At 35.8% G+C, this 20,105-nt stretch overlaps 1 non-coding gene across 1 annotated transcript; it reads right to left on the bottom strand.

Moving 5' to 3' along the window:
- Window positions 1–556: 556 nt before the first annotated feature.
- Window positions 557–628, bottom strand: Trnav-aac (transfer RNA valine (anticodon AAC)). The gene has a single exon. It is a non-coding gene; the product is annotated as a tRNA-Val (tRNA).
- Between the last annotated feature and the right edge of the window lie 19,477 nt (window positions 629–20,105).

The following is a 20,105-nucleotide window of genomic DNA, read 5'->3' as shown; positions in this document are numbered from 1 at the left end:
CCCACATGTGTAAAACAAATAGGGCTATACATACACTCTTACATTTTTACATTTCGTAAAATATTTTCTGACTTATTTTAAAAAGTATTAGGGGCAACTTATAAGTTGTGGACCCTTTTAGTCGTTGCTTTTGTTTAATGTGTTATCAGCTCGTGTTTTCTATGTAATTTCCTACTTGATCGTCAGATAATAAGCCCCGGTGTACTTTTACTGTGATACAATTATACCTTATTTGGTGTTAGTTTTCAGTCACTTAAGATAAACCCCCGAAGTTTTAAGTTGATTTGCGAAAGGTGCCGGCATCTTCTAGCGCATGTTGTAATTCCACATGCCTTCATCGATAATATCTTGCAGCTACATAGAGACAATCATAGAGATATCGACTTGTCTTTCGTGTTGCCTGTTTTGGGTCGATGATAAAAAATAAGTTTAAGTACACATGAAGTATATCATAACAGAATTACGCATCGCATACTAGCACAATTAAACATGAATTTACAAGTAGAAAAATGACATGCATAGGCTGATATACCAGAGTAAAAACTTCGGACATATCTGCCTGTGCGGGGACTTGAACCCCAGACCTCTCGCTTGTTGGGCGAGCGCTCTACCACTGAACTACACAGACTGTAACAGAAAAAGGACTCAAGTCTGGTACTTATGGATATGAACAGTCAGGGTAAATAGTACAAACAACACATTACATACCAGTGTACGAGAAAGTATCTGTAAATTCAATCGCAAATGGAAAAGGTATTAAAATAAAAATGGTACTCCATGAACGGTACTCAGCCACAAGTTCAAGGTATCATTGTTTGTTGAGAAGAGTTCACATTATACCATTGCTCTTACATTTTTGTGGCTGTCTTGTTTTTTAATATTAGTATGAATCCTTATGCATTCGCAACAAAGTTGGTCTTTTGAAAACTTGTTGATATTCATTATTTTGCATGCAACATGCGTCACTACCAAACCCCCGCTGATCACAAAAGACTCTTTTCAAGACGTTGCATCTGCTACTTTGGTCTTTTCAATTGGAACTCAATCCCATTTACCATACAGTGCACACCGTCAGTTTAACGCATTGAAAAAACCTCTCAGGTTTATCTGCTCTCTTGATCTTCTTGACTCGTCTCTTTTTTGTTGCTTGTTGTTGCTCGTATTATGTTTTGCTTATCAACTCTACTAGTTCTAGTCGTATTTGCTTCTTTTCATTCATAATTCCTATTCTCAATTGTTGCTGTGTTACTTCTCACTTTTGCATGTTTGTCTCCTTTCTTTCCTCTATTCTCCCTATCGTACTCATCCTTTTCGTCTTACACTACAGTGGAAATTTAAATTATGCAAACACAGCCTGATATAGCGTGACGATTTTTTGCGTACACTGCGTGATGTACGCCAGCGTGTGCGACTGTGCGTGCGTAAAGCGGAAGTGGATCCAACCATGCCAACGCACTCGTAATTGGTTAGTATCGTATCCAAGGTCGTGCGTTCGCGGTTGGATTGTTCATTCAATTGAAATTCCTACTGTAGCTGCTCTTATTTTCATTGTGTTGCCATGTATCGTTGCTTATCGTCTTCTAATAGAGGTAGTAATTTTGACGTCAACCCCGCCATCTTGTGGGTACGTGCCTTGTTGCTAAGATCACCGCGTTGACGCATGGCTGAAGAGGTGCGTCACGCGCTGCGACTTCCGCGTAATCGTAGGCGTAATGTCTAACGCATTACATGCAGAACGACATTACCCACAAGATGGCGGATCCCATGGAAAAGGGTGACGGCCTCTATAGTAATACATTTTGCCTTTCATTTCTTTGGTAATCTTATTTGGTTTTGTAATATCTCGTAACTTCATGGCTCCTCGTCAAATTAAATACACAACTTTAAAGCCATATTGTAACATTTCCATAACAAATAGACTAGAATTTCTTTTCCATAAAATGATAGCTTTTTACTGTCAGATATGTCCCCTTTTAATTTTGAGCCAAAAAAATGAGGTAAAGCAAAGAAAATTTACATTTACTAGCTTTTACTACCAGCGCGAATGTCGCCAATGTGTGTCACTCCAATGGTCGTGCTACGGCACGGTCATTTAATGTGTGTATGTTCGTCCAGCACGCCATGTACGTAAAATGTTATGAACATCGCGTACGTGTTCAACTGATATTAAAATCGTAATAATTAAACGACTGTTATTGCGCTTTATTCAAAATCTCGGATTTTTACAAAACGACAACACCTATAAAAGTCTGATTTTTGCAGGGTAAGTTTAATAAAGTACATTCATTACAGTCGTGTAAAAAACAAAATTTTGAAAGATATTGGGGGCGTCCTCTTCAGCAAATGTTACAATATCTACTTTTGAAATAAAATCATTCTTTTCAGATCTCGGTTAAATATGTCATTACGAGTTATTTGGTCGTCAAGGACAGGAAGCTAATACACAGTCTGCTTCAAAAGCAGAATTGAAAAGTCCATTATGTGAGTCACATGGGGATAGAACGAATCTTCTATGACTGATTACAACTTACAAAGGCATGTCTGGTACATTTGATACCAATTATAGAATTGTTTCAAACGGAGGCAATCAAGGTAATCATTCATAATATATAGGTTATGTGCTGGAAGTTAATGCTTGATTGAATCTGTCTGCACTGAGATTATTAAAGCCTGCTCTAAAAATACAACACTCGTCTTAAATGAATTGAATACATGAATCCAAAACCCACCCAAGTCCATGGGAAGCGAGTTTGAGAAAAAAACCGGTGTATCATTTTAATTCCTTCAGTTAGATTTACCTGATCAATATGGTAAGTTTTACGTGCAAATAGGTGGGTTAAACTGTATTAGGTATGACGATTAGCATTTCAGGGACTTCGTGGGGTTCATTTTAAATTCTGGACTTGGGTGGTTTTTTGAATCATATACAAAGACAATCATGTTTGAATGAGATTACCACTAGTAAGATAATACAAAATAAAGCACACAGTTATGTATAATGTTCATAAGCATTCTGCCATGTAATATAAACCACACACTTTCTTTGAATAAACCCATTTTTTTTTCAAAAGTCACTCTCCAGCAATGAATGTGTTACAAGTGGACTTTTATACATACTGGATTTCAATCAATGTGTTACAAGACTCAAATCATGGACTTGGGTTGATTCTTTCATACATGATATATTTCACATGCTCAATAGACACAGAGGATGAATTTGAGTTGTTCTTTCATACATATGATAGGCCTATGTATAGCAACACTTTCCCATGCTTAACTCAATTTGGCTTAAGTATGGACTTGGGTGGGTTTTGTATTCATATATTCAATTGCTTGCCCATACTGCTGCTTAATGCTAAAATAGGCTGATTAGGATTATATTTTGTCCTTAAAGTTTAACTTTTGATGCAAACATTAATAGTTATTACTATTCCTATCTTTCGGAATTTTCAGATGCTACTCCATTTTTAATCAGCAAGACTGAGACTGTGAAGATGATCATCAGTCTAAGGTCAAAAAGGTCAAAACCTGATGATCATCATCCAGTCTCAGTTTCGCTGCACGAAAGATGGAGTAACCATCTGAAAATTCCAAGAAGAAGGTATAACTTTCTTGTATTTGAATCAAAAGTTATAAACTTATACCAACACAGATGAACTTTCGTGAATATTATATTCTTCTGTTTAATTTCAAATATGCTGGGAAATGTCTAAGCTGTTTTTCTACTATAATCAAAATGCATGTACCCCATGCGCACAAGTGCTACGTTACCTTGGTTTAGATCAATATGCCTCTACGTTTGTATTCCCCCTTTTTTACCATGGGGAAGTGCAATTACCCTACATAGTACTTTCGATAGGTCTCGATAGGGTAACAGCATAAGGCATTAAAAGTAAAGGTAATTCCGTTGCTTTTATTATTGATGAACTTCATATATATTCATAAGAAAGTATGTAGATCTGTGTATCGACAAAGTTTTAAAAGAATGTTATCTTAACCGCTTCAACAGTTCCATGAAGGGTAATGGCTTTTGAAAGGCAATAATGAGTCTTTTTCCTGTATATGCAATATCAATATAAATCTACCCCCATTGCCTGATATTGTGTGTACTGTTATGCAGACGAAACAATTTAACCTAACTTGCCTACATACCCTAGAAAAACAAAACTTATACTACAGGGTGTATCAAAATAACGTTTAAAAAATGCCACTAGGTTAAAAACTGGTCGCAGGCCAGTGATTTGACAGTAAAGCGCTCCACAGACTCCGAGTATTGTACGTACAATATTGTATGCAACATATCTACGTTATTTAATCTATTGCCATTCTATTTCCAGTAATGTTTAAGTTCTAACGAATGTTTGATGACGAAAAATCGATAATATGTTACATGTAATATCTAGTAGAAATATATTATCGATTTTATGTCATCAAACATTCGTTAGAACAAACTTTGTACAACCTTTACTGTTCACTAGTTGTACCCTATTTTAATTACGGTATTTTACTTTGGGGAAATGCAAACAAGGCATATCTGAACAAATTATTTAAGCTACAAAAAAGAGCTTTAAGAATAATATCTCATAGTCCGTATTTAAGCCATTCAAGACCACTTTTTGATAAATACAATGTTCTTGATATATTTGATATGTACAAGAAAGAGTTGTCTATTTTTATGTATAAGTATACCCAAGGTATGTTACCAAAATCATTTGATGCTATGTTTAAGAGTCTTAAGGATATTCACAGTTATAATACTAGAAATAAGCATAATTACCAACTGCACAAAACAAGTACTGTTGTCTCAAATGGTCCAAAAATTTGGAATCAAATACCTTATGAGATTAGACAGGCTACCAACATTTCTCTCTTTAAGAGAGGAGTACATGCCTTCCTGAATGACAAGTAGATCCAAGTATGTTTTGCTTCATTATTATAGTGTAATATTTCTGTTAATCATTCTGTTAAATCATTGCCTCCACTTAATATGTCATCTCAAAGTTGTTTATCATTGCTTTTATGCTTTATATCAGCGTTTGTAATTTGCTATATGTAAATGTTAAATACTCATGATTATAGTACAATATTATATTTAAATTGATTGATTCATTATATTTGTCTTTAAATTGTTTGGCTACAGATCCTCGTTTTGTTTTTGTTCTGTTTTAATTTGTGTAATTTAATTATACAGGGGGTGCAGCATTTACAGGCTTCGCTTATCGTTGTAACTCCTCCATCGTGTTGTACTTTTTATAATTATTGTATTTTGTTGTAATTTTTGATGGAAATAAAATAAATCTGATTGATTGATTGATCTAATTCAGAAATCTGATTGATTGATTGATTGATCTAATTAGAACTTAAACATTACTGGAAATAGAATGGCAATAGATTAAACAACGTAGATATGTTGCATACAATATTGTACGTACAATAAAAAGTCTGAATACCCCTTTATGGGTGGACAAGATATTGATTCATCTGTCAACTATAGCATTTTGACTAAATACAACATACTTTTTAATCTAGTGGCATTTTTCAAACCGTAAACTTTATTTTGATACACCCTGTATACTGTAAGCTAAACTCTAAGAATAATACGGATTGTTTTGATCCGGAGCGACAGGTGTTTTCTGATCTGCATCGGAATGGCTTATTTACTGGATGTTCTATACATGCAATGAAGCACTTTGTGTCGTGTATCGAATTGTCTTATTGAGCAGATATTCTATACATGCAATGAAGCACTTTTACATGACCTTCTTAATCATGTTAATTGTCTTATTTAGCAGATATTCTATATATGCAATGAAGCATTTTGTCTTAAATGACTCTCTGAATTATCTTATTCAACGGATATAACTACATAACTTTCTGAATTGCCTTATTCAGCAGATATTCTATGCAACGAAGCGCTTTGTCTTAAATGACTCTTTTAATTGTCTTATTCAGCAGATATTCAAAACATGCAATGAAGCATTTTGTCTTAATGACTCTCTATAATTATCTTATTCAACGGATATAACTACATAACTTTCTGAATTGTCTTATTCAGCAGATATTCTATGCATGAAATGAAGCACTTTATCGTACATGACTCTGAATTGTCTTATTTAGTAGATATTCTATGCAACGAAGCGCTATGTCTTTAATGACTCTCTTAATTGTCTTATTCAGCAGATATTCAAAACATGCAATGAAGCATTTTGTCTTACATGACTCTCTGAATTGTCTTATTTAGCAGATATTCAATACATACAATGAAGCATTTTGTCTATGACTCTCTGAATTATCGTATCAACGGATATAACTACATAACTTTCTGAATTGCCTTATTCAGCAGATATTCTATGCATGCAACGAAGCGCTTTGTCTTTAATGACTCTCTTAATTGTCTTATTTAGCAGATATTCAAAACATGCAATGAAGCATTTTGTCTTACATGACTCTCTGAATTGTCTTATTTAGCAGATATTCAATACATACAATGAAGCATTTTGTCTTACATGACTCTCTGAATTGTCTTATTTAGCAGATATTCTATACATGCAATGAAGCATTTTGTCTTACATGACTCTTTGAATTGTCTTATTTAGCAGATATTCTATACATGCAATGAAGCATTTTGTCTTACATGACTCTCTGAATTGTCTTATTTAGCAGATATTCTATACATGCAATGAAGCATTTTGTCTTACATGACTCTCTGAATTGTCTTATTTAGCAGATATTCTATACATGCAATGAAGCACTTTATCTTACACGACACTCTGAATTGCCTTAGTGGATTCGGCTTTATGACCAATCAAAAAAAATGTCTGTACATGACTCTCTGAATTCGGACAAGTAATCTTTAATAAAAGTGAAAATATATAAAGTTGTCGACACATATCGTTATGAGTTTGACAGAGTGCTAATGCCGCTTTCGCAAAATCGCTGTACCATTCTATCAATCCTTTGAGAATATTTAATAAAATGTGATGCGATCAAGCACAATCAGTCGGGACTCGGAAATATTAAATTTTCAGTTTCTTATAGGATAGTAAAAATCATTAATAGAGCTGGATTTTGCAGAAAACCCAATTGAAATTGAACAACCAGTTCCAAAGATATGAGCAATTAAAGAGATTTCAAAACAAGAGGACACAATAAGAACTAGAGGCAAATGATGGTCATAGACCACAAACCTAGCTGGGGCATGTTTGTGTTGTTGGAGGTATCCGACCTGGTCATGAGGTTTGTTGTCACCGAGTTTTGAGTCCTGTACCGTCCTTTTGCAGAAAATGCAATTCTAAGATTTGACCCCAGATGACCTTTGACCTGACCCCTGCAAGATGTTCCATAATTCCCCCCTGGTCATGAGTTGTCACGGAGTTTGAGCCCTGTACCTCTTGCAGATGTCCAGATAACACAATTCTAAGATTTGGCCCCAGAATGATGTCCTTTGACCTGACCCCTGCAAAATGTTCCAACATGGTCATGAGGTTGTCGCCGAGATTGAGTCCCGTACCTCTTACAGATGTCCAGATATTGAAATCCGAAGATTTGACCCCAGCTGACCTTTGACCTGATCCCTGCAAAATATTCTAAAATGTTACTCTTGTCACCAAGTTTATTGTCACTGAGTTTGAGCCCCGTATGCAGCATTTATAAGATTTGACCTCTGCATGATCTTTGACCTGACCCCTGCAAATTGTTCCCCTGGTTGTGAGGTTGGTTGTCACTGAGTTTGAGCCCCATATACCCCTTACGGGGCTATCATTTTCTTCGGAAGGGGGGTCCCAAATATACAGGGGGGTCATAAATTTTCGGAAAGAAAAATACGGGGGGATATAATACTTTTGATGACCAAAATGTAGGGAGTCACAAGATGACCACAGATAGTGTGTTATATTCAAAACTAGCAGGAGCTAGTACTAGAGTAAACAGGAGCAGTTTAGTAAACGGGCAGTGGTTAATAAAGATGGTGAACGGTGATGATAAACATGGTGTCTTCGACTAAAACATGAATAAGAATTATTATTACCCAGGTATAATACTGGCTTACCCTGTCCACCCTGTGTTTTGCAGGTTAGGGTTTGGGGAATGTCATTTTCTTCGGCGGGGGGGGGGGGGGCATGAATATGTCGGTGACCGCAGTAAAAAATTTTATGACCCCTATCGCGGGCAAATTTTTTACGACCCCCTATATTGGGTCGAAAATTTTATGACCCTCCCCTTCCACCTACAAAGACTCAAGACAAACTATTCATTGCCGGAACAAAGGCGAGGGGCGCACCAAAAGTGCATTAAAAGTACAGGTCTACTAAATGAAGCCTATTATTAACATGATTAAGCATTTTCCAAAGTGAGGGTAAAACACATCTTGTATAATAAGTACAACTTGTCAACTTAACGAACAATTTAACTGCCCGTTTTGATCTTGCCTTGCTTTTCACAGATTGCATTGTAAATTTATGTTTAAGGGCTCGAATAGCGATGTTTTCACATATTTTTTGTGGGACATGAGAGCACATCAGACATATCGAATTGCATTTTGAATACGAGGAATATCCTTCTGCTATCAAATAATTTTGATTTTTTTTTTGATACACACTTTATGGCAAACTATTAAAAAGTGATTTTTTGAAATTTAACAGTCCTCAAAGTAAATTGTATAAACTATAAATCTAACGATATGCACTATGAAGTTGGGATGAACAGCCGTTCATTATATGAAAATTTTGACCTTTCGTATTGAAGATATAGATTTCGACCTCAAAACACTAAAAAGATGTATATAGATCTTTTTGAAAATAAAAAGTTTAATATATGAAATGTCAAAATTTTCAATTGATCATGTTGATGGTCAGCTTTTTTTATCCCAGCTACATAGAGTGCAGACAATAATCTAGAAAGTGTGGGTGTGTGTGTGTGTGGGGGGGGTGGGTGTGTTGGAGAGGGGTTTACCAATTTTGTTTAAATGATTAGGGGCTGTGCAATAATTATGAGCCCTGGGGAAGCAATTTTCAGGTAAGCCAAGGGGGGTGGGCAAGCGATTTTGGCACACACATTCATGGGGCGTCTTTTTAATTAAACGTTCCAAAAAGGGAAAACAGTACGGAAATGCTTTAATATGCAAATTTTCTTGCCGCTCGCACCATATATCAAGAGTTTGCAAATTGGGATCCAAAACATTTGGCAATATGTTCAAAGAGGGGGGGGGGGGGGCAAAGATTTTTGGCAGGCCGGGGCGGGGGGGCAAGTGATTTTTGGCAGGCCGAGAGGGGGTGGGGTAAGCAATTTTGGTGGGCCGTTCAGAAAGTTTACCCCGGGAGTCATAATTATTGCACAGCCCCTTAAATGTATAAAGCAACTTATGTAGCATTAATGTAAACAAGCAGATTTATAGTTGGGCCAACATAATTATAGTTTGTTTCTTCACACACCACAGCAAGTTCTCAAGATGTACCCATGACCTAAGTACCACCATGATGAGCCCCAGGGGGGCCACTCACACACATGGTCTGTACGCATGCGTGTCTAAAAAAGCAAGTCAAAAGGGGTGTTTTTTTCCGGCAAGGTGCGTGACGCATTTATTAGGGTCTAAAAACACTGATTTTCAAGAATAAGGAACAACTTGTTAAATAGGGTACCTTTTCAAATTGTTGGTAAATTACGAGTCCAAAAGGGTACGGTACATTTGTTGCATTTTCACTAGCCAAAAAAGCTCAAAAACTTGTTAGGGGTAAATTCTATATTAAATAACCTTATTAAGGGGCTAAATTTGCTGGTAGGGTAAAACTCGTTTAGGGGGTGTTTGAAAAATTGGTCACGCATGCGTACACTGTCATATTTGAGTGCCCCTCGGGTGATGAGCTTTACCCCCACTGGCTACGCCACTGGTGAACACCCTACAGACCTATGCACCTTGGAATTGTCGAGGTATACTACATACCTGTACCTAGTTCCTCTAGCTTTCAAAATCATCACAGGAAAATTCCAGTATTGAGCATATTTCTTCAGCACCTCAAAGTCATCCCTCATATCAGACGATTTAGAGCAAAATTATAAAAGTACAGCTTTCATCAGCAGTGATACCAAGATATAATTCCAGTTCAATGAATTGGTGGTCTGATACATTTAGGCCAAATTTATATCAGCAGTCAGCAGCCAAATTAGATTTCATTAAATTAACTTTTTAAACTTTCCAAACTATGCCACACAGTATACTCCAATACTTATACTAAAGTACAGCTGAGTCCCACAACAGGGCTCACAACCAACAAACATGTTATTTATATAGCCAAGGTCAATTATTTGTAACCCCTTTCCCTAAAATTCAGCCTTGCTTTCATAAACCATATATATGTTTCTCCTGCCACAGTTTCAGGACATATTATTCATACCCTGTATAACACCCCTATAAATCATGGAAATTCTCTTATTCCCATGCTATAATTGAAACTCCACTACATTGACATTTAACCTTGAATGCCATTATTTTAACTAGTGCTTACTACACTCTAAATTACAGGGATTTGAATTCAAATCCAAAAAACTTACTTTCAAAACTTAGTTAGGGACCAATCAATATAGGATTAAAATAAGTCTTTACAAAGTGTTATAAATTTCAGTCCCACAGGGACTTCAAAGACTTATTTTCAAGTTTAAAAGATTTAATTTTTAAATCCGATGCGGACTGTAATCAGTGACAAAACCTTTGGATTAAAAAAATAAGACTATCCTTAGACTTAAAATGTCAAATCCTTGAAAGATTAAAAATGCAAGTGACAGCAAGTCCATTGGATTTAATATTCAAGTCCTTTAAGATTTACTTTTAAGCATATCTGGGATTTATTTCAAAATAATATAAATCTTTATGGGGATTTAAATATCGATATTAAATACAAGTCTGTGTGACTTCTTATCAAGTAATACGTCTATTCACGGCAGTAATACCAAGTCAGGACTACTTCTTTCATAAAGTTCAAGCAATCACCAATTATCACCAGGCATCACCAACCATCACCAGCTATCACTAGCCATCACCAACCGTCACCAGCTATCACCAGCCATCACCAACCATCACTAGATTTGCTCAAGCCCTTTCGGACCTGATGTCTCTGTGATATGATATCTTATTCTTTTTTCAGCTATGGCCCTTGTCACTCTATGACCAAGCCCCGGTTCTAACATGTCCTCCCTCCCCTAAAACATGCTAAAAGAACTAGTATACTAATATATAGGCCTATACCAAAGTACTATTCTAGCCACTGGTATACCACAGAACTCTCACTTCCCTGTCTCATGCTGTAGGCCTATAATACCCTAGAGCCTAGTCCCTTGTATGTAAAAATAATCTTTACTAATTAATCTAATCCCAATTGGTGTGATATTTTAAAAGTCCCCCCTCCCCTGTTGACTGTTTAATAGTGACATGCCTTCAGGGAGTTCTTGCTGTTGTCCGTAGTTCATACTAGAAAGAAGCAGGATTTGACACTTGCTTGATATCTCTAAACATGTGGTATTATAGTAGAAGTCAAATGAAGATAAATCCTAAAATGCACTACGGCTTGAATCAAGGCTAACCATCACCAGCTATCACTAGCCATCACCAACCGTCACCAACTATCACCAATTATCACCAGCCATCACCAACCATAACCAGCTATCACTAACCATCACCAACCGTCACCAGCTATCACTAGCCATCACCAACCGTCACCAGCTATCACCAACCATTGGTTTAATGTTTAAGTCTTTCGAAAGATTTAAAAATAGATTTTCATTTCCCGATCCCAAAAGTAAAATTTAAATCCAACCCCGCGTAAAATAAATCTTAAAGACTTAAAAATTTACAAGTCTCAACTAATATTTTAAGTCTGTCTAATTTAGAGTGTACACCAATCACTGTCACTATTATTCAAGTTTTTTGCAATAACATTTCAATTCCCTCTGAGCCCTTCCAAAATCATATTAGCCATCAATCCTCTCATACACACATTCCCTGGGCTTGGATGACGAACAGATGATAATTGCATTTTGAGAACAGGGTATGAGTTTTTGTACCCATTATTGTCAAAGGTTATTCAATGAATATACAAATATATTGGGGTTCAAGAACTGTGCCCTGATAGATGAGCAAAAGAACATGTGCAATTTTACTTTGTTGTAGTTCTCAACACAAACTTAAATAACGGGCAAAACAGACACATCATTTATCGGTATGACATTTTCGTATTGGTGCTGCCCTATCTATCTACCTATTGTGCAGAGCTACTACGGTATGGGTTCCTCGTACTAACTTTGTTGCCAGCGGAAGAAAACCAGAAGATTACAGTGGTTTGTTTCCAGCGGAAGAACCAAACGATTATAATACCTAGCTGGGGGGTGTAAACCCCCCAGCTAGGTAAATAGTTCCTCTGTTTGGCTATATCTCAAAATCAATATATCCGAGTTCCCATTGATTTGGTTGATCGCATCACAAATGTGATGCGATCAAGCAAAATCAGTCGGAACTCGCAAATATTGATTTTGAGATATAGCCAAACAAAGGCAACATTTCCTTTTGTTTCCTCTTGTTTTCGAAACTCTTTAATTGCTCATATCTTTGGAACTGGTTGTTCGATTGCAATTGGGTTTTCTGCAAAATACAGCTGTGTAAATGCGTTTTGCTATCATGTAAGAAACTGAAAATTTATTGTTGCCGAGTTCCGACTGATTTTGCTTGATCGCATCACAAATGTGAATGTGCAGTATTTATTTACAATACTTTCTTGTTCTGAAACAATTGATATAGCCATGGAAATGGGTATACAGCTATACGAGTTTATGACAAATCCCCCAAATGGTAGAGCGAACAGAAGATGCAAATACATCTCAGGTATATTTAGCATATGGTTATATTTAGCAAATATAAAACGGGATTCCTTAGAATTCAGGATTTTAAGGCAGAAATAACAATTTTGGATAATATTTTGTGTATTGACACTTTTCGCACGTTTGTGCGTCTAAACGCTATCATTTGGAGAATGTTTGTACTTATTTTGGTATCATTTGATAGATAACAGTATAGGACTTTTTTTTAATCCGGGATTTCCAGCTGTACTATACAATAGAGCAACATACTTTGTAAAGCAAATTATAGGATTAGTCTCTTTGTCAAATTCATTAATCGCACTAAGTACGATTCGTCTAAATCAAAATTTTGATATATAGTCAGTAATATTTAATGTTGGAAAGTAAAATAAAAAAACACTGAAATCCAAAGGAGACTTATTCTAATACAGTGGTTCTTAACTATTGAAAAGTTAAAACGTAAATATCGATGGTTATGCAACATAAGTAAAAAGGAAATTGAGGAACAGTTTTACCTACATATACCTATACTGGCTCTAAAATGTAAGGTATTAGCTACAACTTCGTCCAGACACGCTATCTCAATCTCGGAAAAGATGTTTATTCATCCTACCCAAACGTAATGAAAGTCTTGTCATTCATAGAGTCCTAACCCTTGGGAGTATAGAACACACTTCCAATGATGAATAGCGGAGTTAACATTTACGTTCTTAAGCCGTGTATTTTTTTGCTTTGGACGTTCACTTCCTGAGTGTTCAAACTTTAATCAAAACTTCTTCCAAGACTTAATATTCCCAAGCAATCGATGCTTTTTCACTGTTATTTGTTTTGAAGAGATCTGTATTGTAGCAGTGTGGAACTGTATTACGCTATCCTTTGTTCGCCTCTAGATCAAACTACAGGGTGTCCCTGAAAGAAGTGTATCGTCAGAAACAATAATTTTTGGGTATCGCTGATGTGGCGAATCAATAAAAACGGCTATACACCAATCCGAGAAGCGTTTACTGTATTTGGCCCTCTATTGACGGCAACACAGATGTACCAGAGCGGGAGATTTAATTCGTAATTCAATACTCATGATTGTGTATTGAATATCACTGTTGTGTACAATTCCCGGGTACAATTCTGTATAGCACACAATAAATAATGGATAGAACCCCCGACCTCGGGACACCGCAGTTTTACATCGGGGACACCGCAGTAATGGCGAAGTCGGATAGGTGTATACTTTCTAAATTTAGGCAATTGGCCAATCCGTTTTTGAAACATAAGAATTTATCTTCAATCCGTTCCACGGAGCACAGCGTCAATACCAGGTAAATAATGATTTTAGTACAGGCGAGATCAGGCGGAAAACTAACGAATATATAATACGCCCTGCATCGAATCACATGTATCTACGCCCTGTATCGAATCACATGTATCTGCTATCATACCACTAATCGTCATTAACAAAATAGAGTCGCCTTTCCAATTCGTTCCTAATCAATGATAGTTCAGCGTGTTCTGCGTTAGCTTAGCGTTACTTGGTGCGTGTACATATTTTTACGCGCGCGATCAACGTGCCGCATGATATGTACATGCAAAAAACTACGCTAAGCCAATGAAGCACACGCTGAACTTCAAAGCTATAGTGCCGGTGACTCGCGGTAGATATACAGATCATAGTTTGCTGTGGTGTGGCTGCATGTACTCTTTCATGTATTTTCTAAACGTCTGTCTTGGTATCCAAATTTTGAAAATAATAATCAGATTTGTGTCATGAGCCCTTGTACCTCCCAGTATCTACCGTGAATTATATATCACTCGCTCTCTTTCCTGCTAGAGTTTCAAATTAACGACTACATAATGTCATAATTATGTATGTCATAGTTAAATGTCATCGACAATTATATCTTGCGGCACAGATATCTTCTATTTACTGTCACTACATACTCATTGTTTTGTATCGAACATGATGACGCGAGCACAATATTCAGTTTTGACATTTCCATATTTGATTTACGCTGGATAACGATACCGCTAGGCAAAAGCTTTTCTACACCTTTATTCCTCCCTGTCAATTTGTCACTCTTAGATTTCTTTATCCAATATAAAATGACTTTTATAAACATAGAACAATCAACTTTTTGATATTGCGATAAAGTGCGAAATAAGTCACGCGCTAGACTGAATTCAACACGTGCACATAATTTCAATAAAAATTCCTTTAAAAGGAATAGGGTGGGCAAATGAAAAATTGTCAAGAGAAATGAAAGAATGAGTAAGTCAAGTTCACAATTAAAAACAGGAAAATATGACACAACATCGATTTCCAATAGGGGAATAACACAAAACGTATAAACAAAGTTAAAAGAGTTTTTAACTTCATACGTTTATACGTTTGTTATGCCCCCATTGGAGGTTGTGTCATATTTTCCCTGATTTTAATCTGATCTATAATTGCTTATCCGTTGTTCTCTGCTGGTCAGTTGGAACAGATTTTCCCTGTTTTTATATTAACCCTTCACATCATAACACAAGACGTTTTATGTTAACATTTTATATAAAACATGATAAAACTTTTGTAGATAATCGTTATTTAAAACATTTTCGTAATCATACCTAGAGTTTTTTTAATCATCAGCTAGAAAGACTTCTGCTCATCTTCTCTGGTGAGACAACAGTGCTGGGGTATCTTTCCATATCAGAGTTTAAAAATCTGTCATATCAATTTCCTCAATATGTTGTATTGCAACTTATGAGGGGAAATGTTTGATTTTACAATATTTCGATATTATTTTTTAACTTTGTAACTTTATTATGATTAACATAACTGTATTTCAAAGCGTCAAACTATATCATTATTTTGTCCCAACAAAAATAATCCAGGGAATAAAATATTCATTCATATGTTTATTTATTTTATTCAACCTGGGCCATTTCTACTGGTGCACATGCATTCTAATAATTTGTCTATAATACCTTATACAAGCATCAGCAACCACTATTTGTCACAAGATTTGAAAAGTAAATAGCCTATGTACACACTGAACACAATGCACATACAAGCTGTATTTAATTACATGCCGAAGCTGTCAGTATAAAATGATATATATGACCTTCACGATGCTATTAATTTAGCCCAAAGATTAGGAAAACTACCAAAACTGGTGAACTGGTACTGTTCAAATAAAAACATTTGGAAATCTTGCTGCAATTTCCAAATAGTATTTCTATTACTTAAATAATTATTTTTGTTATTTCTTTTAATACAAACACATTACTGCCTATGACGACTTTTATTACTTACATATCAAAATCAAGTAATAATTACAAAACTCGCCGTAAACTATCACCTCTGTGGGTGTTTGGGATATAACCGGCACGAATATTTTCTCAACACTGCGGCATGTGAAAAAGTAGGTCAATAGTCAGAGAATACAGGGTGCGTGGTGGGTGCGGCGTGACCCAAAAAGTAGCGCCTTTCTTTACATTTCTTCCTATCAAGGGAGCTTGAATTAATCCAATGATTGCAAAATGCCAACATCACTGCCATTGCAACACTGTGTATATCCCCCACGATACTATACCTACCTATTTACCGGACAGCATCATGCATTTCTGCTCCTGCTGCCTGACGTAGGAGAAACTTCCATATAGCCCGGTCCTTGGTAGCAACTTCAGCTTCTTCCACAGACCACCTGGTGCCAAGTCTATCCAAGTCACTTTGAATAACATTCTTCCAAGTTATCCTAGGGCATCCAGATCTTCTCTTTCCGTGGGTAGGATTCCAGAAGTAGAGTTTTCTTCGAATGGTTGCCATCCGGCAATCTTCTTATTGTTGATTACAAAATTCTGTTGCACTCAACGAAGGACTCTCTGAAATAATGTCCAGATTCAACTTTGTAATTCTATGGCAATGTAAATCCTTTGACAAGGATGACACTCACAATCATATTACTTTCAATATTCACTCGTTGCTCTTCAAGAATAGCTATCCTTTCCGTTTGACGTTTAACAGGCTTTAGAAGCTTATTGAATCCGTTATCAGAATGACGACGAACACCAAAATAAATCCCTCCTTTCGGGATGGCACCACCATATCTCCTTCGTTCATGGCCAAATATAAATAGCACCATTATAACTCTAAATAAACTGATTGCAAGTGTTCAACTTTGTGAACACATTACTGCACTACATTCATATAGATCACACGCAGCTTGCTTCATATTTATTGAAATTTGCCCCTAACATCTCATGTATACAAGCAATATACAAAACAGGTAAAACTGGAAAGTTCTATCCTATTAATAGCCTATTCTGTTACCTTTAACTTTTTATAGCCACGGGGATTTTCCATATTAGTATTCACTACGATTCTGTAGAAGAATCTGGGGACTTCCAAAGTAAACATGAACATTCCGGAAAAGATGTCCAAATAAATAGATCTGACATGATTTTGTTGTGATTGCATCTTTCACGAAATAGCTTTGAAATATAAACAAAGTTAAATGATCAAATCAAATTACTCAGGACACATCACATTATTCAAATATTATAACTATTGTAGACGTAAACGATTTTTTTTTAATTAATTGATTTAATAATCCAAGGGGAGGGTTCGAATACATGCTAGTGGTTATAAATTCTAAATATAAAAGTGCTATTTAACCTAATTCTGAGCAATGTATTGTGTAAATCTTTGAATATCACCTTGATTCTTCAATCTAATACACTGATTATTGGGTTACAGTAAATTGAGAAAGAGCTTTACCTACCTACAAACTCTATAACGTAAGGTATTTGTTACATTGCATAACTTCGTCAAAATAAGCTATTGTAATTTCGAGAAATCCTACCCAAACGTAATGCAAGTCTTGTCGTCTATAGTGTCTTAACCCTTGGGAGTACAGAACACACTGTCAATGATGAATAGCGGAGTTAACATTTACGCTCTTAAGCCGTGTTATTTTGCTTTGGACGTTCACCTCCTGAGCATGGGTGTATAAACTGTATCAAATCGCCTACTAAGACTTAATAAAAGATGTTTATTTCGTCCTACCCAAACGTAATAAAAGTCTTGTCGTTCATAGTGTCCTAACCCTTGGGAGTACAGTGTGGGCCAAAAACAACTTTACCCAATTTAAAAGGTTCATATCTCAAAATTGAAAAGTCTCCTTCAAATTACTTTCACATATTCATAAAGAAACGTTAAAAGTATTTGGTGAAAAAACTATCCAAAAATGTATTAAATTAAAAACGTGACGTTAGTTTGAAATCAAAGGGTCCAAATTAACTTTGTCCGCACAAAGGCCTACTAGCTGTCGCGTCGCATCACTTGCAATAACGACCCGGCAGCACAAATGAGCCGTAATTTCCCTAAATTGTATTCTGAGTTACGGTGTAAAATGTGTACGAAGGTCATATTCATCGGTAACTTAAGCTGGCCCGACATCCGTCTCATTTTCATAGTCACAAACTAATCAATAATCCTATTGTTGAAGTTGATAATAAGCTTCTACCTTAGATGGCTATAGAACTTTTAATAGCTCGGGTCTTTGTTTGCTTTTGCTAAATCCTGTTCAAGTGGTGGGTTCCCAGCAAACACAAAACGTTTTCGACATCATTCGCAAAAGGTTATAAAAGGTTGTCAGACAACGTTTAAATGTCGGGTTATATAAAGGGTATATTAAGAGTATAAAACGTTTTCATAACCTTAAAAAACATTTTTTTTTCTATTGCTCAGCAAACAAAAATGTTTACAGAAAACGTTTAAATGTCGGGTTATATAAAGGGTATAAAAACGTTTTAATAACATTCCAAAAACATTCTTGAAAACTTGATACAAAACATTTTATGTTATTTTGGGGTTGAAAAATATTTTGCGAAAAATGTTTGCCCAAAATATTTTCAATAACGTTTTAAAAACGTTTTCATGACCTTTATATAACCCGACATTTAAATGTTATTAAAAGGTTTTGAAAAAACATTTTAAGAACATTTCTGTGTTTGCTGGGTTCAAATATTTTAACATAATGTTATATAATTATTGACACAATATTTTGCAAAAATGTTTCCAAAAATATTTTACAATAACATTTTTTGAAAACATTTAAAAATATTGCTGTAGTGTATTTTCATACAAAACGTTTTAAAACGTTATCATGACCTTTATATAACCCGACATTTTAATGTTATTAAAACGTTTTTACCTAAACCAAAAGCCCAAATATAACTTATTTAAAACGTTTTTAAAACGTTTTTGTGTTTGCTGGGTTACCAGGCATTGTATTTTGTACAGGTATGCATAACCAACAATTAACAATGAGAGAACTTTCTTAAACCTCGTTGACTTGGGGATGATTTGAAATGACCGCCAATTATGACTGTTTGATATTTATTGCCAGCAATGTGGAAAAAGAGACACATGTAAAAACGTAAAAGCTATAATTTTGTTGAAGGAGCAAAGTTTATCAAACCATAACCCCGCTTCTGGATATCGTTTGAAGTCAAATGATATACCATTTTTAAGTTTATGATGTTTATTTTTAAACACGAAATAAAACAAAATTGACTGGGGAGGAATTTACGGCTCATTCGCCGTGGACGGTCACATTTTTGTCATTACGAAATGTTATCTACAAAAGTTTGAAGTTATTGCACTTATTGCGTTCGTGGTATGTTCGGCAAATTGTTGTGTCGACAACTGACTCTTGGGTTAGCTGCAAGTTCCCTTTGAACCGCTGCAATATTTGCAGCTGAACGGCCAGTTCTTGGAGGTCCCCTGCGCTTTGCATCTATTCATCACACTTCCGAGGTTGTGAAAGTTGTTCGTATGTAGAGTTATGGTTAGAGTTAGAGTTTCGGCGTAACTCCTACGTTCGGGAAACAAATTCGAAATTGACGCTGCACTTCCAAAAAGCTTTCACAGTCACAAAATGCACGAAGGCCCATTTAAAATAAATTCAAAATTTGCGCCAGACGAAACCTTTGTAATTGTGTAATTTTTATGTCAATTGTTGGTCAATGACAGGAGTGAAGTTCGAGTACATGACAAGTAAATGGGAATTAAAATTGTATTTCTTTCATGCATGTAAAACAATCATCACTTTTCAAAGACAAGCTACACGTGTTTACCAATTACATGTATGCCTAGCGCATATGTATGCCTTACTCTTAGCAATCGGACACATCCCATTGAATTACGTGTGGACAAAGTGATTTTTGATCCTCGGACGTAAAACTAGCACCATTTTGTTAATTTGATTTATTTTGCTTTCATT

The sequence above is a fragment of the Amphiura filiformis genome, chromosome 6 (genome assembly GCF_039555335.1).
Source record: "Amphiura filiformis chromosome 6, Afil_fr2py, whole genome shotgun sequence".
Classification (NCBI taxonomy): domain Eukaryota; kingdom Metazoa; phylum Echinodermata; class Ophiuroidea; order Amphilepidida; family Amphiuridae; genus Amphiura; species Amphiura filiformis.
This window is presented reverse-complemented; position numbering and strand designations above follow the sequence as displayed.